The 24,796-nt window shown below is 38.3% G+C and overlaps 1 protein-coding gene across 2 annotated transcripts in view; it reads left to right on the top strand.

Annotated features, from left to right (window-relative positions):
• Positions 1-24,796, top strand: part of skor2 (SKI family transcriptional corepressor 2) — a 104,550-nt gene that overhangs the window by 70,353 nt on the left and 9,401 nt on the right. The window contains exon 3 of one of the 2 annotated variants that reach the window (XM_026174219.1): positions 5,886-6,008. The gene's annotated coding sequence lies outside the window, so the exon portion shown is untranslated. Of the gene's footprint in view, positions 1-5,885; positions 6,009-23,752; positions 24,000-24,796 lie in introns of those variants that run through there. The other variant, XM_026174218.1, reaches the window with a different exon arrangement.

Below are 24,796 nucleotides of genomic sequence, written 5' to 3' on the forward strand. Positions count from 1 at the left end.
CTCCCAAGCAAACTCACTGTTGTACGTTTCTCTTGACATACAAAAACTTCCAAATTAAGTTCTCACTAAGAACTGTTTCCACTGATTTTAAATAATTTTTAAGACTGTCACCTCTTCTTTTGTTCACTTTGTCCAGTTTCCTCTGTATTTTTTAAGCATGCTGAGATATGCCAAGTTTTTGATTAATAGTCCCTTTGGTATTATGTTATGTTTGTCATTCTGTGATGGGAACAAACTATGCACGTTTGCAACTGGCGTCTAGTAATAAAATGCCTAAAGGTACAACTGAAATCTTTTCTTTTCCAGGTTGTGTGTTAAGTGTAGACTTAGACTTCAACTATTGCTCAAGATCACTTCATAAAATTCTTAGGCTTAGTGTTTGTTGTTTTGAATCATCTAAACTTGAAGCAATCGTAGTAAATTACTCACAGTCTTTAAATTAAAAAAAATGGAGATAAGACGTTAAGAAGCAAATAAAAAATTATAGAAATGGGTAAACAGATGAAAGAGACGGTGGGGAAATCACATGGTTTGTGTTTTATCTGTTTGTTAATTATTTCTCTCGTTAATTTTCTTTTGTATTTAGATCCTTGGTTAATACTGTTCATTTGAGATTCCTGCCAATAAAGGATGGAACGGGCTCAAGAAGTGTGATGAGAGAAAAAGAGCAAGATGAGAAAGAGAGAAAGATTAATTATACAGATGCAGAGGAGAAAAACATGTGAGAATGATACAGGGCGATTTTGGCAGTGGTCCAGTCATCATGCTAGGTAAATGATTTGAGTTGCTTATCAAATTGAGGGTTAAAGACTGGTAGCCATAGAGGAAAGCAGCACGCACAGATTGCTGTTCGGTAATGACATTTAGACAATTCAGATTCAGGAACACAAAAAAAAAGAACACAGACACACAGACCCACACACATACCTGGATCAAAGCATGCTGAGCTTTCCCAAGAGCAAGTACAACCCTGCTGTGAAACTGACAGCATCCTTCATTAACTCCATCACACACTTTGTACATGCCCATCCTTCTTTATGTCATAGACACATTTATAGGAAGGGGAAAGGGTGAGAAGAAAGGAGAATTAGTAGACAGGCCAAGATAAAAATGTTAGAGGAGAAGAAATTCATGTGAGAGAAAAGAGGACTATATAAGGATGAGAGGGAAGGGAAGAAGGCAATAAGGGTAACAAGAAAAATTGGATTAGAGGAAAAAACTGAAATGAATACACCAGATTAAAGGGGTGAAGCAAAGAAGTATGGAAAAGTAAGAACAGGTAGTGAGAAAGGAGGAAGCTGCGACAGAGAAACGCCAAAATGAGAAAAATTCATAAGGAATTGAAAATAAAGTAGTTGAAAGGAAAGGGTGAAAAGAAGGGAAAATGTATAATGGAAAGGAGGAAAGGAGGAAAAGAGATGATGGAAAGATGTGAGACAAAGTGACGAGCTAAGACCAAATAAAAGAAAGGAGGAAAAAAGAAAAAAGAAAGAAATCATGAAAATAGGAGAAGATAATCAATAGGACAGAGGATAACATAAAAACAAAAAAGGAAAAGAAACCAGAGCAGGAAGAAGACTGGCCAATATGAAAGAGTACATCAAACGTCTCTTCATTGTTTGTGCTCCATCTGTGTTGCCGTGAACAAAACGGGCATCAGCAGCTCAGTTAGTTAGTTAGTTAGTTAGCAAGGGATTCGGTGAATACTTAGGCCCCAATTATCCACTAAATCTGCCTCTCTCTCTAAATGAGATTATTGCCACATACAGAAGCTGTGGCTCCCATTGGGTTCCATTAACTTTGATTACTTCTCATTATTTACTTACAGCTCTGCCGCTGTTATTGCTTTCACTCTCACACAAATACCAAAAGATGAGGCGAGGGGGGGGCAGCGATGTAAACAGGGAACCACACAGACAGAATTATATGAAAACACATGTAAAGACTGAGGGAGCTGCACTTAATGAAAGCACAAAGAGAAAGTAATGAAGAGTTAAATGACATGGTGTGAAGAGACATAGTGAGAGAAATGCAAAGTTCAGAGGAAAGGCACTGTGCACAAAGAAAAAAAGGCTGCAGAGAAGGAAAAAGAAGGTGAGAAAAGAGTCGAAAGACGTGCGTGCCAATGAAAATAAGGTGAGAGAATGAAAATAAAAGGATGAAAGAATAGAATAAATGACACAGAGTTACACAACTGGACAAAGAGAGCCTTCAACACTGTAATAAGCATTTAATTACATTGCATACGCACTGCTAATGCAGTTTTTTGGGAGAATAGCGTCAAACAAAGGAAGAAGTAGTTAAAACATAACAGAGACAATGAAGAGGACGTTAATATCCAGGGAAATGCAAAAGATGGGAAAAGAGGACAAGAGAACAAACAAAAAAGGAGGAAAACAAAGTTCCTTCATAAAAACTGAAAAGTCATTACTCAGTTAGGCCCTAGTCAAACAGGCCTAGCCACTGCTGGCAACCACTGGTCGCTAGGAAGAAATTAGTATTCCCCGTCTGGTTGCAAGTTTCCCATCCTGTTTCCCGATAATAATAATTCCCAACTATGACGTTTGTAACTAAGGCACTTAAAACTCCCCATCACTTAACCATAGACAAGACACCAGAGAAAAAATTGCATTATTTGTACAGAAGAGCTCCGTGAGCCGCTCTATATGTGAGTGAAGTTTTTGCCAGATTATTTTATAAGTGAGCTTCTAAGAAAAATCTTCCTTTTTTCCACTTTTTTTTCTCAGTGCTCATGTGGGTTTTTAAAAGAATAATGGCATCTGGAACAGATGCTGCTCATTTGGACTGGAAGGCAGTGAAGAACACTGTGTTTTGTCATTATGTTTAGAGAGGTTGTTGGTAATAAAATGAGAAGGAGAAGTGCATCGCATGCGTGTTCATTTTAGATCAGATTAGATTTGATCAGATTACAATTTAAATGAACTACATTTGATCCCTGTGGGAAAGCAGAATTGGTTGGTAAATGGAGTGGAAGAGAAGAGACAATATGTGCACATTTTATTGTATTATTTGTATAATAATAACAATGTGTCTTGCTGTAATTTGATGATCTCCTGAGTAAAAGGTCTGACTTTTATTTTATTTATATATTTTATTTTACATTTATTCAAGGTGGAGATGGCAGAGAGAATGCAAAAACAAAAGAAAACTGAGAGCGAGGCAGAGAGGAATTTAGTCAAACCCTAAACTGCCCACCCCCCCACCCCCCCCCCCCCCCCCCCGTTTTTTGTTTTTTTTTTGACCAGAAAATAACACTCGTGTTTTAAAGAGGAGCCCTCTCTACATAATAACCTCTGCCTCAAACATTTACTGTAGTGGAAAAAGAAGTTTGCGTGGTGGCTGGAGAGCTATTCACTTGTTTTGAGGCCTTGCCCAGCGCTTACGGCACAGTCTAATGTCGTGCACCAAGCTGCTATATAGGCCAAATAACCACAACATGAGTGTATGCAAATGTACTTTGGCGTTGTGAATGTGTGAAGTCTATTGCCACATCAGCATCTTGGGATCACAGCTGTTTTGCCTCTGAACTTTCTGATGGTGAAAAGAGAGAACACTAGATAAAAAGCCAGGAAGGGGCGGGGGAGAAAAAGAGCAAAGAGAGAACTCAGCTCTAAGGCCTAATTTCACCGACATTGTCCCTCGCCTAATTGCAAAATCCCTCTGTCTCTCTTTCCCTCCCTGTCGTGCGGCTCTGTGGCGCTCCAAGGTAAAAAAGAAGTCGGGTTCTAATTTCATTTTGGTTTGTCTTAGGACAACTCTTAGATGTTTAATTCTATCCCAATTTCATGTAATCAGGCGAAAGGCTTCCCCAGAGGGAGGGCATCACAGGCCAAGGCCAGGCATGTGCTATTTGCAAATGTAATTGGTTCACCTTTATTCTGCTCTCTGTGATGTTCGGGCTGCCTTTTCTCTCACTCATTTGTTCCCTATTATCTTCACATCCTCCTTTCTCTTTCCATCTTTTCCAGTAGTCTCGTATTCTCCATTTCTTCCCATCTCCTTCTTTTCCTACCCCCCCGTTCCTCCCCTCTAGGCAAACACCAGTGTGGTTGTTATTGTGATTTCATATTTTCTTCTCATCCCTGCCTCTGCAGCCTCTGGACATTGACTACAAAATCCATTATCATTTGTATATTTTAATTATGCAAATGAGGATAGCTCAGCTGGCCTGTTGGAGGCTGCAGGGGAGAAAGCAGGAACTCCATTGCGGGTGATTACAATTCATCCGCTCGTCTCGCTTTAATTGTAACAAGCTAATTACCTTGTTTCCATTTAGTTTGAACAATGCCGAAAAGAAAAGGGAACATTGATAGCTTTGGCTAACTTACTTGGTAAAGCTAGGTGACAGGCGTGGAAAGGCTAGAGAGAGGAAGGGGAAAGAGGAAGCAAAGGAAGACAAAAAGATAGGAAGGAAGACACTGAAACTATTCTTAGCATGTTCTGAAATGTCAAAAAAAGCTGAATTTTTCTGCATTTCTTTGGCAAGCACCAATAATATTTCTACTAATACACACAGGTTTGTGCCCCAATTTTGTACTGTAGAGGGAAATTGTACTAAACTGTTACTAATTAGCAATGCAAAAATACAATCAATGGAGTTTTACAACCAAGCGTGTAAGCATTAGCTACTACCTTTGGACTCCAACCTTTTTTCCAACATCTGGCTTAAACAAAAAAGTCTTTACAGCCAAAATCCTAAAATGACAGTATCAAAATGCCAGTCCTCAAACCAATAGGTGACATCATACTGGATCCCTCTATGGCTGACATAATGGTGTCAGTCTCTGGCCACATGTTAAAGCGATAAGAGGTTTTCTCATCTTAAACAAATAGCCAAATGATGAAAAAAAAGTGATAGCTGATTACTTCTAAACACTATGTTATGAAAGAGTCTTGATTTTCCTAACTGATTAAAATGTACACAGGTAAAAATGATACTAGATGGTAGTACATATGTGTTCAGATATTCTCTTGCTCTTTTATGTTTAGGCATATTTCTTTAAATTGTAAAATGTACACCATCTCACAAAGAAAGCTTGTCTCCTGAGAAAAAGTTGGGTTTTTGTTGTTGTTGTTGTTGTTGTTGTTTTTTAAGTTCCCTCATTACAGATATCAAAGACTATCATCTTGGACTTTCATAGGTTTAAAATCCTTCTGATGCCAAGCTTGCCAGAGGTGCTCAGTTTCGTATTCACTCTGTTCAGAGGTTTGTCACTGAAATGAGTCCAGGGCTTCTGGGGATCAAGACCAGGCCTCAACTGAACAAGATCTCATTATCTCTCCCTCACACAGACCCATGCGTACACATACAAAGGCACAGACTGTAACGCGTTTATGTATTCACACATGCACACACCTTGTCATGCCACACTGAGCAGCATGTCACAGTGAGGGACCATGTATGTATGTCACCGTGAACAAGATACTGAAGTATATCGCATATTTAATTGAGATTATATATTCTGCTAAAGGAGCTCAATTTGTTCTTACACTGTGTCTCTTACACACACAAACACACACACACATTTGCACTACAGGTGAAAATGTAGATTGGTATACTTGCAACCACAAGTAAATGAACCTGAACACACTTATCTGGAGAGACTTGTTTCCTCTAATTACTAATGGGCACTCCCATGCACGAACAACCAGCATGACTCTTAGAGATGTAGGGAAACACCTGTACGTGCACATCCACATCTATACACTCAGTATTCACCTTTTCTGCTGTCTCTACCAGGCACACTGGCATACTCCTCACCGACTCCCACATTCTCCATGCCCACCTACTTTGCAGTGCCATCAGGGAGAGATTTGAAAGGTATTTGAAACTGTCTTCCTTAATCATTTCCCGGATCCCGCAGGACACTGCGTGACGCGATGGAGGAAGGACTAGGAGAAGAGGAGGAAGAACGAGAGGAGAGAAAGTGATGCCAGACATCAGTCAAGCCTTCTCTAAGGGTTCAAGAGGAACGCCCACTGACACAGTTGAGTGATTGAGTGAGTGAGTGAGTCTATTATTGACCAGAAAAATTTAATGTTTTGCACATTTCTAAAGGGAAAGAATTATGAGTTCAAAATATTTTTAACATCAGTCCTAATCCTTTTGCAATGAGAAATAAGCCAGGCCATAAACCCCCTTTCAGCCATCACCTCCATCTCCTCCAGTTCTGTAACACAACTAATTATATTTCAAATAGATAACGCATCCTGTTGTGGGAAGCTGAATTTACTCCATGACCATTAAAAATTTAATAATTCATGCTTTTTGTTCACCTTGGTATACCTCCTCCTGATTTATTGTTCTTCAGGCACATTTCAGCCAAACACTCAAACAGGCCCTCATTGATCCAAAGTAATTATAACACACGCCAAGTGACCTCCCCGTGTAATTTCAAGATTATAAGCTTGAGGAAAAAGTTTTCAAAATGAAGCCCTCCCTTTGTGGTGCATCGTGGTGAGAGTGGAGGAGAATTTGCATCCAGGTGACCATTCGTCCATTTTCTTAACCGCTTCTTCAATTTGTGGGTGCGGGAGAGGTGGAGCGGTCATACACCCTACACAGGTTGCCAGTCTATCACAGGGCTAACACACGGAAAAAGAAATATGTGAAGATATTTAGAATCACCAGTTAATCTAACGTGCATGTCTTTAGACCGTGGGTGGGCAGCACACAGGCACATCAGATAAATTAGAATTTTAATTGTCATTATACAACAAGAACAAGGAAATTGTACGCAGTCCCATTCAGTGAAAAGAAAACAATGTAAATTTCACATTAAACATGTTTTCTAAATAAGGGGAAAAAAGGAAAGAGTTTGAAGCTGGTCAGTAGATTTGAGCCCAGGACATTTCTGCCAAACATCACACCACCCACCATCCCTGTGAGCTTTCAACCTTTATCAAGAGGACTTTTGTTAGGGCCACTTTTGTGGTTCAGAAACTTCATTAAAAACAAACAAAAATAAAGACAGAAAAAAGTATACTGGTACATCCCCAGATGGGTGTCTGGGTGCTTTTTGGCATATGGACTTCACTGGCACTGAAGGAGCTGTGAATCGGGGTAAAGAAAATTGAATTCTCTATTTACCAACCTTTTCTGAATCTCTCACTTGTTGAGCTTTGGGAAGTCACTAAAGAAATATGATCACTCAGTTGCTCAAGAGCATGGAAAATTACTTTCACAGGATGTCTGGGCCTAGCTTAAGACAGAGTATGAAGCTGGGTCGGCTGATCCAGTGTAATCACAGAGCATGCATTCTTCTTAAATATGTCAGACATTTTGGGCTTGCTTGTTTTATTTTTTATTATTTTTAATGCATTTCCTATATTCTGGAAAAAAAAATGAAGCTTGTAACTATGCTACAACTACTGTTAACAACTGTTTGAAATGAACATACAATGTTTAGAAAATTTATCAGTTGCCAGCAGATGAGCTGAACATGTACTATAATATATGTCACAAAGGGATGAAGCTATAATAGACACCAGGACCAGAGGCGAGGTTAATGGGTTGCTAGACTGAATACTGGTTTCCCCTATTAACTATTTAAACACTGAAAATCAAATACTGCAATCCAAACCTGAACACCATTTATGAACGGAAACTGCCAATTTACTAATCAAATCAAATGTGAAATACCAAACCAGGAAAATATTGCTTCTGTATTTTTTTTTTTTAAATGAGGAGAATAAAGGAGAGATTATTTACATCTTGGAAGATCAGGGAGTATGTTTGACTATAAAACCCTGCATGGTCTATACAAACCTCTGATGCTCTCATGATCCTCAATCACTTCAACATACAGATGTCATACTAAAAGTTAGAGAAGATGTAAATACCAAAAAGTCTGTGCAGAGATGGAAATAGAGAGCATGTATTATCCTTGGCAAACAGAAAGCCATCACAGCCAGTAAAGCAGTTAGTGACTTGATGCCTATTTGACCTGAATAAAAGTTTTAACTGTAAAACACCATATGTCTAAATCTGCTGTCATCTTTAAAAAAAAACCCACATTTACTGACATTTTTCATACACAAGTGTCAGTGCTGTTACAGTGTTTGGACAGTTGTTTGAAAACTACGAGTTATTAATTACACATTATTCACTAGACTGGCTGCTTGTAAAGCAAAATAATACCTTACCCATTTTCTCCACTAATAGAATTGGATTAAGTCATGAGTTCAAACAGAGGACTCGTCTCTGTTTTTAGGCGTGCACTATGCGTGGGTGTTTATAAATTGAGGGCAAAGCACTGTGGGCAGCAAAAACACTTATTAATGAGGCAGTATATTACTCTCAGATATATTAATCAACTGAGAAATAATCAGGAATGAAATCTTTGTCATTTAATTAATAAGGTTTTGATTAGTTGCAGTTAATGTTACAATGCTGCATCAACATATTAACTAGATTCAAGGTGTGATATTATTAGATGCTGGGCTACATTTGCACACTCTGCATAGTGTGCATGATGTGCAACACACATGAAAGTAAAGCTCAGGAAAATATTTGGCCTCTGGCTGAGGATGAACTACAGACTGTACAAGCGTGTCATGTATAAAAAAGACAGGTGCGACAAGAAGGATTTGTCAGTCGTTTAAGGTTGAAAGATGCAGAAAAAAAAGTCGTTGTCATGCAGCAGTTTAGGCATCACTTGGGAAATTATATTTTCTGACAATTCTTTAATGGTTCAGGCTTTAAAGGGTTACATCTAATAAGCAAAGTCATAGATAAAATTGGGATCTTGCGGTGATCAGTGGCTGAGTAGACGAATTGGTTCCTCTAAATATCCCTAATCCAAAGGATAATCTGTAAATCCAACGTGAAACTTTTTGAATGCTCCTCATTTTAGAACTAAGCAAGAAATAAAGACGTGAAGATTGTTTCATTTTCAAAGTTCTGATCTGTGTAAGACTGACATCATTTTGGGATTTACACTTTTCACTTAGAAAAATCAACAATATTGTATTTTCTGACTGTTACATCCAGGTTACCTATTTTATTTTTATAGGCTCATACCAGCATCTCTTCAACTAGAGCACCACAATTGTATAGTTATCAACTCAGAACGCTACTACAGTGAACTACTTACCGTATCAGCATCCCTGTAATGCTTTTAAAGGCTAAACTGAGTGTATGTACTTTAGGTTTCAAGTGACTTTCAAAGGTTTATTGTAGTTAATCTGTGTCTCAATAAGACTGACCATAAGTCTTGTACTTAGCATTCAGCACACATCAGCTTAATAATATTAATTCAGGTTAGATTTATTTATTTATTCAGCTTTATTCAACTTAATAAACAAGTTCAGCGCACAAGGTTCAGCTGGACACTCTCCGGCGAATCTGGTGAACTGAACTGTTGATGCTTCTCAGGATCATACCTAAATATTTTTTTTGTTAATGGACATGGTTTAAAACAACTTGTTGAGCAGCTTAAATACTTAGGCTTTCTTACACACAAATAAATTGCATAAGAATTGCAAAGGGAAGAGCGGCATAGAGTGCATTTAAAGATCTGCTTTTTCTTAAATATCTTATTTGTGGCCTCTGTATTTCAAATACAGCTTAGAGGTTGAGCTTAAAGAGAGAGCAAAGCTGGAATGTAGAAAGAGTGGGAGATATTTTAATCTGTAACATTCACGTAGAGATCAGATATTGAAAGAGGATCAATTTAAAGCCGTGTCTCACATTTCCCTCCTGCACTCTTGGTTGATTATGAAACAAAAGAGTCACCTGAAGTGTCACTTTGCCTTCTTTTTTAAAGTTTTTATTTATTTACTCTATAATGAACAATGCTGCTGCATTATGCAAGTTTTTACATGTGTGCACTGAGCACTAAAAATGTGCCTTTAATGCACCGCATTAACCATCTCATGATTAAAGTTCTGGGCCAATCAGATCAGCAGAAGGCCTGGGATTACAGCAGCAACATCTGGGGGCCATGCTAATGGACTGCATATGTTTTCAATTTTAAGAGTTTGAAGTCAACATGTTGCTCTTGATTTCATGTAAAAGTAGGGGAGCGGGTGAGTGAGGATGGTGGGTGTGGGTGGAGCTGAACGATAACTCTCCCTCACTTTCTTTCTTTTAAAATTTGTCAATCACGACTGAGTGCAGCTGTCATCATTAACCAAAGTACCGTTGATGACAAGAGACCCTCCTAAAGTGTGTGAGTGTCCCTGAGCACTAACAGAAACCCAAATAGCCCCATCTGTCAATTTTACACTCTATGATTTTTACTCAGTGCACACGACTTCTGTAAGAGTAATATGCTGCTGGGATTTTATAAAAAGCAAATACACATGCTGAAGAATATTTATGCTCTCAGCTATGTTTTTTAATCCACATTTTAGAGCGGAAGCAGAGTATTTTAAGAGTCAAACGCAGGTCAGCAGGGCCATTTCAAGGGAACTGGTATTATACTTTTTGATTTGGGGTGAATAGAAAAGTCCAGTTCTTACTAACAATCCACTCTGGTGTGTTTATGAAGCCATGAGATTAAAATTTTAAACAAAGATGGTCTGGCAACTGATAACTTTTTTTCTTTTTTAGAAAGGGATGAAAAATAATGTTTAATTACAGCTGTGTATGCAAAGCTGTGTATAAAATGTTTAGGGGGTATTTCCTTTTCACTTTTGCTCATGCAAATAAATCTTCCGAAGCTGGTGCTGCATAAATGTTCTTAAGTCTTTCTCTGGCTTATTGGTGCACTGAAGGAAGCTGTGCCACAATAATTAGAATTTAAGTTTTATAATAAAGTTAAACAACAAGGTCAAGAGTCACAAACAGAAACGGTTCTCCTTGAAAGTAATAGTTACACATTTTAAAGAACGTCAGCTGCAACAATGAATGATGTGGGACTCAAGTGGGACTGCCGCTAAAATGCTCCAAAATGTGCAAATTTATTCTAAAGGCAAAATGTTTCAGCTTTTCTTAAAACTTGCCATGAGTACACAACAAACAGGCTTCACATTTTACTGGAATACAACCGAGCCAAAATAAATAAATACATTTTAAAAATTTAAGATTTTTTTTAAGTTGATAAACAGGAAATGTCAAACACGGCTATCCATGCATAAAGTCAGCTTTAACCAAATTTCATAAACTCAATATAAAGATGAAAAAAATACAGAAATACATATTATGCTTCAAAACGGTGAATCATCTGTGATATGACTGAGTGGTTTCACAGTCAGACATGGCCCTCCATGTCATATCCAATTTTCTGAAATGAAAACAGCAACAGTGTGAATGCTCAATCTTAGACTTCAGAAATCAGTGGGTGATGACACAGTAGCTGCTTCTATACTGTGGATGTTGTACAATTGTTAAATCATGATTTAATGACCTCTTGATGAGAATCTGTTTAACTTTTTAGCAAAACTAAAGCTCAGTGTCCCAAACGCCAAATAGTTCAAGGAAACAATCACACTCAGGTCATAAAAAGCTGATCCTGTTCATCTGGATGTAAAATTTCATCATTTCACCCCCAACCTTATAAACAGCACATTTGCATAATGACTGAAACTAGCACCACTGACTGACAATGATCAATAATATGCAAACTGATCACTGGCCAACTGATCAGTTGTAAATGGCCATTGATCAATGATGTTCAATGATGATCAATGATGAGTTTTTCCTTCCCACTGTCACCAAAGTGCTTGCTCATAGGGTATTATTGTAAAGTCTACCTTACAAACACCTTGAGGTGACTGTTGTTGTGATTTGGTGATAAATAAATAAAATTGAATTGAACTGAATTGATGTCCAGATGAAAAGAATCAACTTTTAGGGATTTCCTTACCTGGATGATTGAGCAACACCAAGATAAATCACTCTCAGGCTGAGTAAGATTTTAGGGTGCATATTAAGAACTGAAGGACTTTTTTCATGCATAATAACCTACTGCAATGCATGGGGTAATTTCAGGTGCTGCTTTGATTAAGCTTTTCTATGTTTTCAGTATCTTCTTCTAGATTATCTGTATTGAGAACAATTTACCCCTCATCCTACATCTTACCTGTGAGTCTATATTACTCAAATACTGGCACTATATCTAGTGACACAGTGGCAGATCATTATGTAAATGTGACAAATCTTCACTAATCATCTATATGTCACACGTATTTAGGTCCAAGTTTATAGAAGCGTGGAATACTTCAGGCCAGGTGCCAGATTAGCAAACAGGGTGAAGAAGCAGCCAAATGCCCGAAGGCTGAAATGCAGCAGCCTGAGTTTGAGTCAAACCCGAGGCCCATTCCTCTTTCCCCACTCTCTCACCCTCCTGTCAGTTTCCACTATCTAATAAAGGTGAAGGCCCAATAATAATTAAAAATTCGGAATCTGTCAGTAACTGGCATCTTAATCTAACTTACTGCTAACTTCTAATTTTGCACAACCTTGCAAATCCTCTATCATCATTGTCTGGACACTTCTCTTTATTATAATGCCTAGTAGAACAACCACGTTGATCATTTTATTGGTGCTGATCGAATCTGGGTAGTTTTAAACTGTCAGCTGTGCCTCTGCATTTTTGCTTTGGGGAATTGAAAGGGAACTTTGGATGTGGAAATGGCTATGACATCAGACTTAACAATCAGACAACAACATGTTCTCATCCCAGTATGACTAATACTCTTGTTTTATAAGAAGCCACTGCTGCCATCATAGAGATATGCACCAGGCGTCCTTTGGGTCTGGTGCCTTGGTACACTGATGGCAACAAGACTGGATGCAGAGTTTTAAAATGTATGCATAGCAGTGGATTGAATCAAATGTTTGTCTACTAAAAGACTTTGCTGCTTGGATGCCTTCAGGGGTCTCCAATTTTAATTGCTGGTTTTCTTTCTTTATTTTCAAGTTTAACCTACCAAGTTACAATTGGGATCAAAAAGCTCATATACAGCATACAGCACTATACACTGATTAACTCTCCCAAACCTAATCAAAACTTTTGTAAGTCTTGTACTTATGTGACAATAATGAACTACATATGAATGACCCTTAATAGGTGAGAAGTATAGCTGTTTTTATTATCTTCTTTCTGTATAACATCTGTCAGTAGATACTGAAATATCCTAAAGATTATATCAGTGTTTGGGGCAAAATAATCCATCAAAAATAGAGGTGGAAAAACATCTTGTTGGATCTCATGTTTGGCACTGTGTTTTGGGGGATACTTAAGTCAATGAGCATATCATGTGTGTGTGTGTGTGTGTGTGTGTGTGTGTGTGTGTGTGTGTGTGTGTGTGTGTGTGTGTGTGTGTGTGTGTGTGTGTGTGTAAATGTGCACATGTGGCACATGAGCTTGTTTGTCATCATCGAAAACAACAAAGGCTTATGTTTCTGTCATCATTAACGCCCTTAACTCTGTCAGATCACTGCCATGCGTCCTTAATGTCTCTCAGTTAATCCCTCAGTTCACACAATGTTGTACAAGGGTATTAGTGCATCGGTGGTACGAGATCAGGCACAATAATAATAACAATAATAGCAAGAAAAACTGTTTTTGATGCTGAGCTTTAATATGGGGGGGATCAGGACATCACAAACAATACAGATGTAAAATTGATCCATATGTGGCACTCTTGATCTCATTTAGGGGGGAGAGAAGAAGTTGTTGGTCTGTCATTAAAAAAACGTGTTTTGATCGAGCAATTAAATGTGAATTTGTCATTTTTTGTGTAGTTGCATATTAGCTATATTATTAGTTGTGCTGAAATCGTCACATTGTTTTACTTTAAATACATTTTCCTTGAAACTAAATTTTGGGACAAGTTAATTAGAAAGTTACCAAAAAGTTATTAAAATATTTGAGCTTGAATAATTTACTTTGTAATAAAGAAAGAGTTTTCAGGAAATAACAGGCTGTACATGTTATTTCTTATCTTTAAAACCCACTGTGTGAGTTTTAATCTCTGGCTGCATGTGTACGTACAGTACGTGTGTCACATTGCCCGCCTATCTGTGTCCTGCATATGCGATTCAACTTAAGCCAACCTCTTTCACACACACACACATACAGAGGGAGAGAGAGGGAGAAAGGCAGCTAATATTCATTGTTATTTAAACACCAGAGCAGATAAGCAGCTGAACAATAATTATTTTCTGGAACAATAATTATTACCATTTAATTCTGTTGTTTACCATTTTGCCCAGTGGCCCATCTTTAAAAGCCAGCCTCTATCTATAATGACAAGCCCTTGAGCAGAACTACATTTAACACAAATATCAAATAATTAAAAATCAAATAATTGAAAAGTAAAGGTGTGGCTTTTTTTTTTTTAACATTAATTGTCTAAGAATTTGCAGGCTGGTTCTTCTCAGTAGACTGCTTTTGTTCTTGTTTGTTTTTCCATAATTTGCAGTGCAGTGAGTGCGATGAGCATCGCTGGAATCGCTTTGTGTGAACTCATATTTGTGTTTTGTCAAAAAGTGTATTGTTTGAAAAAAAATCCATAGAAGTTGGATTGTTATTTTAGTAGATGTTTAAGTAAGAGGGCTTATTAAAATGACTTGTATCTGCTCCAAAGTTAGTTGACTGGTTTATATTTTATCTAAGACTTATGGCACTTGATCCATAAGTGCAGACTGATTTATATTTTTAAATTTATTGAGACTTGCTGCATTATGGCCAATTACAAAAAGCTCTTTCTAGCGCATGACTTGACAAAAAAGCAGCAAAACAAAATAAATGAAACTATTATAACTAATAATGTTTGTGATCGTGGCTGATTTTGATTTTACTGCCTCAGTTTCAGTCCTCATATTGTGCATTGTGCCTCATTGTCACACTGCTTACTGTGGAGTAGCAAACAAAGCTGAAGCCGTCATTAAAGTATATTTCAAATCCAAAAGAGATGCAGGTAAAACAGCTTGTCGAAAGGAATAAACATTTGTATTTGTGAAGGATTGCTGTATTTGTGCTTTTAGGCCTATCCTGTTTACTTTCTCTTTTTTTTTCAATAAAAACAAGAGCAAAATCTGTTGTTTCCACTTTAATCTGTGATGTGAAGTTGTGTTTGTGAGTGCCTATGGATATGATCACCCCTGTACTGTATGTTTGAAAGGATTACAAGCCGGATCAGAGGATTACACAATTAAAGCTTGCCTGGAGTGAGGGAGGCACACGAATGTGATATTATGACAAGAAGAACGGAGGTAAACTCACACAAACACATTGGCTTAGAATTATGCATTTGTTTCAAGTCATGCAAACACATGCCATTCCCCAAAAACATACAGTGTAGGTGTGTGGAAACAATAAGTGTCATACAGACACTGTTAAATGTACCATATGTAAGTGCCACGTAAAGCTAAAAAATATATATCTCTTTTCTTTATGTTTACTATTTGAATGTGTCCCTGACATGCCTGTCCTAACAACATCTTTATCTGATGCACTTTGAACTTTGCCCATCTATTGCATGGGATCTTAGTAAGTGCAGCGCAGAGTTTTTGGTATTTAAAAGTCGTTTCTTTGTGACCTGTTTTCACAAGCTTGGCTGCTGCCATACTTTGTGTGTAGAGTTTGTCTTTGTTTAAACTCAGGCATGTATCTGTATGTGAGGAGCTAGGAGTGAGACCAGGATTGAATGGCACTGTTGAAGCACATATTTGATTTCATTTGACATGCAGTGAGGCAGCTCAGCAAAGGGCGGTATATTCAAGTATATGCAATATTAAGCTAAATGAATTTTGTATTGAATAGCGTTCAAAACAATTATGCAATGCATGTGAAAAGAAAGTGGGTCAAAACCAAATTGTCAAGGTGTGGCCGTGAGGCAACTTAAAAAGCTTTATTGCTGAGAACCACAAACTCAATCACAAAACAATAAACCTCTGGCGTGGTAACTACGCCGCAAAACATGAAGCACACAGCACATGGGGAAACATGGCGGAAGGACATGAAGACTGGCTACACAGCATAACGAGAGGATGGGCAACAGGTGGAAACACAGCAGGAACAAATCTGACTAACTGAACAGGGGAGGCAAAACAACATAACACACGAGATAGGGTTGAAAATAAAACAGGAAGTGACACCCACTGTGAGAGCCAGACAAAGACACGCGAGCTTAACAGTAGGAGAGGGACACAAAGATAGCGAGAGAGAGCGACAGAGGGAGAGAGACACTAAGGAGTGTGTTAAAGACAGAACACAGAGACAATGAACGTGAAATGACAAGACTGACAAACACAGGAAACACTGAGGGAGCTAAACCAGCACCAATAGGGATAAACAAGAAAAACTAATAAATATAAGACATACTAAATATGAGTCTAGAAACACCATAATGATTAGTCAAGAAGTCCATAAACACAAAGCAATTGATTAATGACCCAGAACCATGACAGAAATTGCTTTTAAAATTAATTTTCCTTGTGTTTTTCCATGTGGTATTTTTTTCTCATAAGGAGCTGTTTCAAAGAGGATCAAATGTTTACATTTCTTTCAAAATGACTCTTAATGTATGAAAAAGTCCAACTACACCACAATGGGATGATTTGATCTTTTACTTACAGAGATGACTAAATATTTGTGGGCAAATTCATGCTGATCGAGAACAACACTGATCGAGGTCAATGATGGCTGTTTCCCTTTATTTTTTCTTTATTTCACTTACTCTGTTTGATTCCCTTCTTTCTTTTCTCGTCTTTTATTTATCCCCTCCATCCTCGTATCCCTCTCTATGTTGTCTGGTGATTAAGAGGTAGTTTAACCTCTAGTCCTCATTAATTATAGACGAATAGAAAAAGCCTGGGTTGTTCCACTTCCTGTCTGTAGCACTAATAGAGCCCTTAACATTCACATTAACATAGCTCTTGTTTACTCAGGGAGATGGACAGACAAGTCAGAAACATGGCCGAGTGGAAAGATGAGACACACAAATGCACCATGTCAATAGCGTAATGCATGCAAACTGCATGAACAAGCCTATGTGGGCACCTGAGTATTACACCCACATGTGTGCGATAACGCATTTAAAAATGCTCCTTACAGCAGCCTCCACTCCTCTACACTTCTGGGATACTGGATGTGACCATGAGCAGACTCCTAATTGTTATCTGTAAGTTGCAGCATATGAGCTAAAAGGAATGTGTAAACACGCCCGCCCACACACACACAAGGCAAAGATAATCATGATGTTAATCATGCCTTTTATTTTTAAATGCACTCATATCATTTTGGAATTAAGCTCTTGTACAAGGTTAAATGAGCAATCTCAATCTAAAAAAAAAAGATCTCCCTCTCTCTGTGTCTTTCTTTCTCAAACACATGCACAAACACACACACACACACACACCTCTTGCTCTCATGCACGCACAGCAAGAAAATACTGTTTGCAGGCCTTATGGGACGACATTTGTGGTAATTCATTCAGAATCCATTTTAACACATTGTGCAGACCTAAGTGCCAATCTTCCTTTTTGGTGAGTTTCCATGATTTTATGTCCCATATAAAATGATGCAGTTTGCTCCACAATGGCCTATTTAAGTTACATTACCGCCGAATATCCCCCAGTAAAGAAAATTAAGCCGTGATACTGAGAGATCATCTTGGTTAGTTATCTTCTCCCCGCCGAGATGTGTCGCTTTGACACCCCACAGAGAGAGCTGAATGATTCTCTTGGACGAGAGATAATAGTCTTGTAGTGCGTTACTTGCCTAAGACCTCTCCTTCTCTTTCCCTCCCTCTCTCTCTCTCTGCTTCTTTTCTACCTTTTAACAAACCTAATCCAAAAGAGTTTTAGAATTTGAGTTGCATAATGCTGTTATAATAATTATCTAACACATCTATGGGTTACACAAGACAAACAATATCGCAACTTTACATAGTAACCTCTAAGAATCATAAAACAAATTTGTCAGGAGTGTGAAAAAAAAACATGATAATGAAGCTGAGAGAAGTCACCGTTACTTCCTTTTGTCTTTTCTTTTTGTTTTTCCACTTTTAACTTGCACTGCTTAACATCATGAGAAAAATCCCCCAAATGCTCCAGTGTAAAAAAAATTCCACTCAGGAAGGGTGTTTCTAAATCCTGTTTCTGGATTATATTCGTAAACACACACAAACAATCTAAATGTACCATTAGTTCTACTGACTTGCTACTGCTTCAAAAGCAGCCTGCATCGCATCAATCTGAGCTATATTCAGAAGATAAAACATTTAAAGAACAATACCGCTGGTTTTACATGTTTTAGCTCGTTAACCACAAAACGTATTATGAGCACTGTGTTACTGCAGACAGCTTTCTATAGCATAAGTTTTTAATAGATTTCCCAGCTTAGAATGGTATCCACGCTTCCCATGAGGGCGAAAGACTTTTATCAAAACTGTCCCACTTCTCCAGTCCATTATGATGCGATGTTAATGCAGCTTTGACCACAAAAATAAAACCAGCTAAACGGCCAATAAAATACATTTCCCATGTCAACAAGCTCTTAAAGTCATCCTTTTGGTGGAAAGTGCACGTACCATTGTGCTCTAGCTTGTGCACAAATGTGTCAAACAAACTGAGAAAACGATAACATCAAGCCTGCAAAGATGGACACACACACACACACACACCAACACACACTCACACACACACAAGCACGCACGCACACAGCCCAGCCCCTTCTGACCTTGCAGGCTCTCTGCTTGGCTTTAAAGCGCACCGTAGCGCCCAGCAGTCTGCCTGCACTGCAGAGCTAATTGGCTTCAGCTCAGTGTTCACTGTTAACGTCTCATTACTCATTCCACTTAAAATAACTTACACGAGTTTGCTTGTGTTCAGGGGTCATTAAAAGTCAAGCAAGCCTTTAATTATGGATCTGAGTCATTCAGTAAATAAAACTGTATCTTCCTACAGCTCCAAATTGTACAGTATCCTTTTTTTTAGTCCTTCCTAACATACCTGTTCACACAGTGAATGCTCTGAAGGACCAAACATCGGGGAAACTTGAGATGATCATGGAAAAACTGATAAGGCTGATAAGTTGATAAAATATTAAATGAAGGAACTCCAGGTGGGACTTCCACAAACGTACTTCAAAACTTAGGTCACCCTCGCAGATGAGTAAAAGCTAACAAAGAGCAGCGTAATAAATTAACACCAGAAGTGGTCAACTTCTTCTCATAAAACAACCTCTTTTTAAATAAACATACATTCATATGGAGACTCAAATCAGCAACAATTATATTGTGAAAGATTATAGAGAGTATATTTGAACACAGTATGTACTTCCTTAATTAATTAAATTAACAGTGCAAGGGTTGTTTTGTTACAAGCTGTACTTGAACACAATGAGGGCCTCTGCACATATCTGAAGCAGGTAAAACATAGCATTGGATACTTACACCTGCATTTGCCTGAAATGAATCTGTAACTTGAAGGATCAGGTAATTATGCAGATTCATGTCAGGAATAATATTTCTAGGACTTAGAAAGCTACAGTATAGACACACTAAATTAAATTGTGTTTTGGGACTTTCTTTACTTAAACATTTGCACTAAATTTAACACCTTTTTGGGACTAAGTTTTATTGCTATGTCAGAGCAACGTTCACACACACAAATCTCTGCAGAGCAGGTGGGCACACAAAATGTGATCAGATGAATGAGTATAAGGTGGTGAATTTCTAAAAGGTGAAAACAAACCAGCGAGAACGTACATGCGCTTATTTACAAACGATTTAAAAGAGCGATGTGCCTTTTTGCTTGATTAAAAATTATTTTCTGTGAACATTGAGTCACGTGAATTTGGCACAATTATCATTTCTCAATAATTCACTGGCTAATGTTCCAGATCTGCGATGAAATATGGGAACCTTTAGTTGTTGGTCTGTTCTGCTAATTGGTACAAGCGCCTCGGGCAAGCTCACATCTAACAAACTGAGGACAGCATCACTCACAGGGCTGAGTCTTGATACGGGAGCAGTTTAAAAATAGAACCATGACAAATAAAATCTAAATTAGAACAGATGGCACCTGGAGTTGATGATTTACACCCACATATGAGAGCACTTGAAACATTAAGATTCCCACAGAAAAGAGAAAAAAAATCGTGTAATACGTAAAAAGAAAAACTGTTTTTGGCCCACGGCTTTAAATAGGCGTTAAGATTCAGTGTAATAATGTAACCTAATAGGCTGTGACAGGGCAGCACTAATGCTGTAAATAGACCAGCACTGTTTCGGTATTCTTTCATTCTAGTCATTTATTTAAACTGGCAAAAATATAAAAAAGTTAAAAAAGTTAAACAAATTAAAAAAATATATATATATAGAAAAAAAGATAATGTAATATTAAACTTAATTACTTTTTCGTATTTTTTTAACATGTGTGTTAATTGTAATGCACTTTAAATCTTCACTGCAGAACTCAGTCGAAGGATTCAGTAGAAGACGCGAGGCATTAAGTGAGGATTTAAACTGGGGAGTGCAGGACGAGTGTGCGCCATATTGTAGCCTACATCTGCCTCTAAATCCGCAATAAATTAATATAAGCTCTGGTGAGTTGTTAGAGAACCAACGTGAATATATTTTGTGGTTAAATATCAGTTTTGTTTTAGATGCTGTCTCGTTTAAAAACATAAATAAATACAATATTCGAACAGCTTGAAGTAGGATGATCTGAATGGCAGTTTAAAAATGTATAAAATACATTTTGTTCTTGTTCTGTAAGTTGCATGTGTGCAACTGTTTCAAGAGAATGAGGGTTACTAATAAAATAATGAAAATCAAATCGATGCTGTGGGGTACTTCAGTCTTGATCCAGTGCCTTTTGAAAAAAGGAGGTGATGCATCTGAGTATGGTAATCACTCTCCCGGGGCATGTTTCACTTATTGACAGATTTGATGTTAAATGTCTCAAGATCACTTAGTGTTGTAGCTCTTAATTTATTATGTTTTTGGACGTGCAGCACTCGCTCTCCTTTTTTTTCATCCAGCTTTGACCCTCCGAGGTCACACAAGCATTTTTTTTTTCCTTTAACCGCAAGATTAATTTCTCAGTAGGGCGACCGACTAATGCATTACGAAAAAAAGTGAAATGTATTCCAACGGGACTAATAGCTCTATTGTATTCCAATACGTCTTTTCCTGCTTCACATGGTTTAGTCATGCTCGGATTTTGATAACATGTCAGAGACATCTCTGTCCTGGAGAAGGAAAGTTAACCCAACAAACGAGTAGCCATTCATTTACTTCATTGCTGTTTATCTGCGCATTATTAGTGAGACCAATATAAAACAAATACATCCAGACATAAAAGTTATTTCATATTCTACATTATTTCACATTCTGCAGCAAATTGCCACATATTTATTTTAAATATCTGGTAACCACGTGGTAAACATAGATAATATAATCATATCTAAATTTTTATTATTTTTAAATAGGCCACTTCTGGGTAGGGTGTTATGTAAGTGTTTGCCAAAACACATTTCTGAAGCAAGATTGGGTATCAGCTCTTGAAGGTAGGCCTACTTTACCTGGTTTTTACACTCTTTTATTCCCCTCGCCCTCTATTGTGACGTCACCAAGCACCATAACTGCGGCCCGTGCGTGACTCCGCTCTTTGCCCCCCTTTCCTACCAGCCCCAACCCACCTCTTGTCCCATTGCAGAGTGTTCCCGTGGCGTCCGTCCGCGAGACAAAAGCACGCGCAGTGACATCCTAAATTGGTTTGAAAAGGAGCAGATGGGGCTCTCGCTCTCCTCTGTGTCGCACACACACACACAGGCGCGCACAGATTTAAAGCAGAGCCTAAAAGCGATTCTGTCATGTTTATCAAGATGCTATTGAGAAAAGATTGGGCGAGAATAAATTACAGGCAATCTCAGTATCCGGCAGCCTTTTAACCAGACTGACAGTTACTCAGACAGATGAATGCGTAATTTGAAATTCGCAAGGAAGAAGTTGGATTAAAAGCGGGCTTTCCAAAACTTTCAGTGTTGATGACTTTTATGAATTATCTGATGGTGTGCAAGGAAATTAATGGGTGACATGAAAGTAAAAATCTAGGGACTGGATGTCTCTCGATTATGTTAAGATATGTCGAACGTTACAACATTTTATGTGTAATTTAGACAAAATAAAATATTAGTCTGCACTGCAGCTTTTATTTATTCAGGCAATTCGGAGCAAATAAAGATCCCTGCGTGTTTTGCCCCCGTGGTAATTGTTTATTTCACCTTCCGACAACTAAGATAATAATAAAAGTGGGGATAAAATTTATTCCAACCTTCGTGTCTTTTCAAAAACATTCTGCTAAAAAGTTCCTTAGAAGTTGAGATACCTCAGTTATAATTTTCAGTTCAGAGACAAACACACCTGTGTTGATGTTTAACGTGTGTGCAGTTTTCTTTCTGAGACTGGTCTCTTTCTTATTCCCTACATAAAGTTTCCATCCTGCCCCACGACGAGCCACAGAAGAATCTGTCCTGAGAGCAACTTTGTTATCAACGTGTCTTAATTAACAAGGACGATCATTATTTGGAACTAGGACTTCCCCATGAGTGCACTCGCATGAAGAGTTAAACGAGATCATTTTGCGGATAACTTCAGATAAATGTGAGGCCGCTAGTATCTGGGTTATGGACTTCATATTTAGGTCTTCGCTTCACATGTGTAATTTGCCTGCATATTTTTAGTGGAAGGAGTAATTCAGCAGTTGCAAAAACACCTGCTTCGGAGCTTGGAGTAAGGGTTTGGTAACAAATGCTCTGAACCCCTCCCGCGGGAACACTTATCCGATCCCTCTGCTGAAATTTTTTAAGGGCCTTTATCAGGTGAATTGCACCTTTTATAGCATCGTGTGTTAGCTGGGTGCATCGCTGAGCCTCGGTTACAACATATGATATAGTTTGCAGTGTGCTTCCTGCTGCCGTTTAAAAGTCCTGGAAACGACCTGCACATGTTTAGACAGTCATATTTCCAAAAGCCTGCTCAGCGTTGAATGTGGGTATCAGCTGCCCTGATAGATATTATTCTGATCCTCAGACTGTCTGCCGGCCTGTCTGTCTGCTGTCTCAGCTTTTATTTTTCCTTTCTTCGGCCCCCACGGCCAAGCTAGTGTTTTACTCCACACCATGTCTGTGTTTAAAAGCCATATTTCCAATTCAAGTCTCTTCGTCGGACCGTGTGTGCTGCCAGCAGTCTCTTTTAACATCAGTTTGGTGGTAATTGATTTGCAACTCGGGGTGTGCGTCCCGCGGACCAACAGCAGACAACCATCTGATGGCAACAGCTTGTAGCGTAGCTATGGTTGGTTCTGTGTGAAAATAACCACTTAAGCTGAAATTAATATTCATTAGGCCGATGATATGGTAAGTAAAATAGCTAAAATTGCGCCCCTCCTATATCCTGGGTTTGTCTTTTTTTAGTGTAGGTGGCTGTTTAAAGTTTGAAGGCGCGCGCTCTGGACTCATTCCGGTGTCGTGCGTATGTTACCCTGGACCTCTGTGGCGTTAATTTGAGTTTTCCAGCGTTTCGCTGACAGTTAGGGAGACGTCATTTTAGCTGTTCACTTGGACAGAGCGGCGCAGTGAGGGAAGGCGGGAGGTGGGAGGTTTGTGTGCGCGCGTGAAGGTGTGCGGGTGTCTGTCCCGGATGGTGGGCTGAGCTCGCGCCACACGCCAATCAAACTCGAGGCAGGTGTGCTGCCGGGTGAGAGAGAGAGCGCGTGAGGGAGAGAGAGAGAGGGAGAGAGAGGAGGGGGGATTAGGACTGCGCGAGGTGTCTCAGAAAAGGGAATAAAGCCGGCGCGAGCGCCGCAGTTTACTCACATCATGAGCAGGCTCTCTCTACAGTTAAAAAGTAAATAAATAAAAAATAGCTTCCACGTGTTTCCCGGATACAAGGTTTCTCGTTTGTTTGTTTTTTACGTGATAAAATGAGTCTTTTAAAGCTGCGCAGGATAAATCGATTTCTCTCGTGACCGGGATATTTTTGACGCGTTTTGGGATTTTCCCCAGAAGCCGAAGGTAAGGACTGCTGATCATTCCCGAGCTTACTCTGGTTAAAGTGTTGTAAAAGTGTAGACTGTTATCGATTTGTGTTACATGAACAGTGGGGACAGAAAATGCGATGCATGTATAACTCACAGTCCTCTATTTCCTTGGAATACATTGTTATTATTATTGCTTTTGTTGTTGTTGTTATTATTATTGTTATTATTTTGTTGTTGTTGTTATTGTTTTAATTTTGTTCTACCGAAGTTGAACGTGAAACCCACTTGTGAAAACTTTAATGGAAGCATATGTGTTTTCTGCGAAAAAAAAAGAAAAACAAACAGCATAAAAAAAGAAAAGAAATATGTAAAGAAAAAATTTAATATAGTAAAAATTAAAGACGGGCTGAATTCTTGAGTTAAAGTTCTGGTATGCGGAGTCCTGCGTGTCGTCTTTATGCTGTACCTATGAGTAGTTAAATCAAACAGAAGAAGAAGAAAAAACACCGCAGTTGTTTTACATTCTTAGACCCAGTGTCCTTTTTCTGTAATACGCAATGTAATTATTAAATTTCTTAGAATGTATAAATGTATTGTAATTTCTTAGCAACGATCTCTTTAATTTAAAATTTTGTGAAATGTTTGTAAAATATTATACCGGTTTTTAAAATATATCACAACTGTGTGTGAATGCAGAACCAACATAAGATGCGCTGTAAGGGATTTATGGAAATTTCTGGCATGCAAATTTGCTGTTTCTAAAAAAAGTGAAAACAATATATTCATAATACATTTACAAAAAATAACTTTTATTCTCAAGAAGCTCATATA

The sequence above is a fragment of the Astatotilapia calliptera genome, chromosome 7, assembly GCF_900246225.1.
Source record: "Astatotilapia calliptera chromosome 7, fAstCal1.2, whole genome shotgun sequence".
In the NCBI taxonomy this organism is placed as follows: Eukaryota; Metazoa; Chordata; class Actinopteri; order Cichliformes; family Cichlidae; genus Astatotilapia; species Astatotilapia calliptera.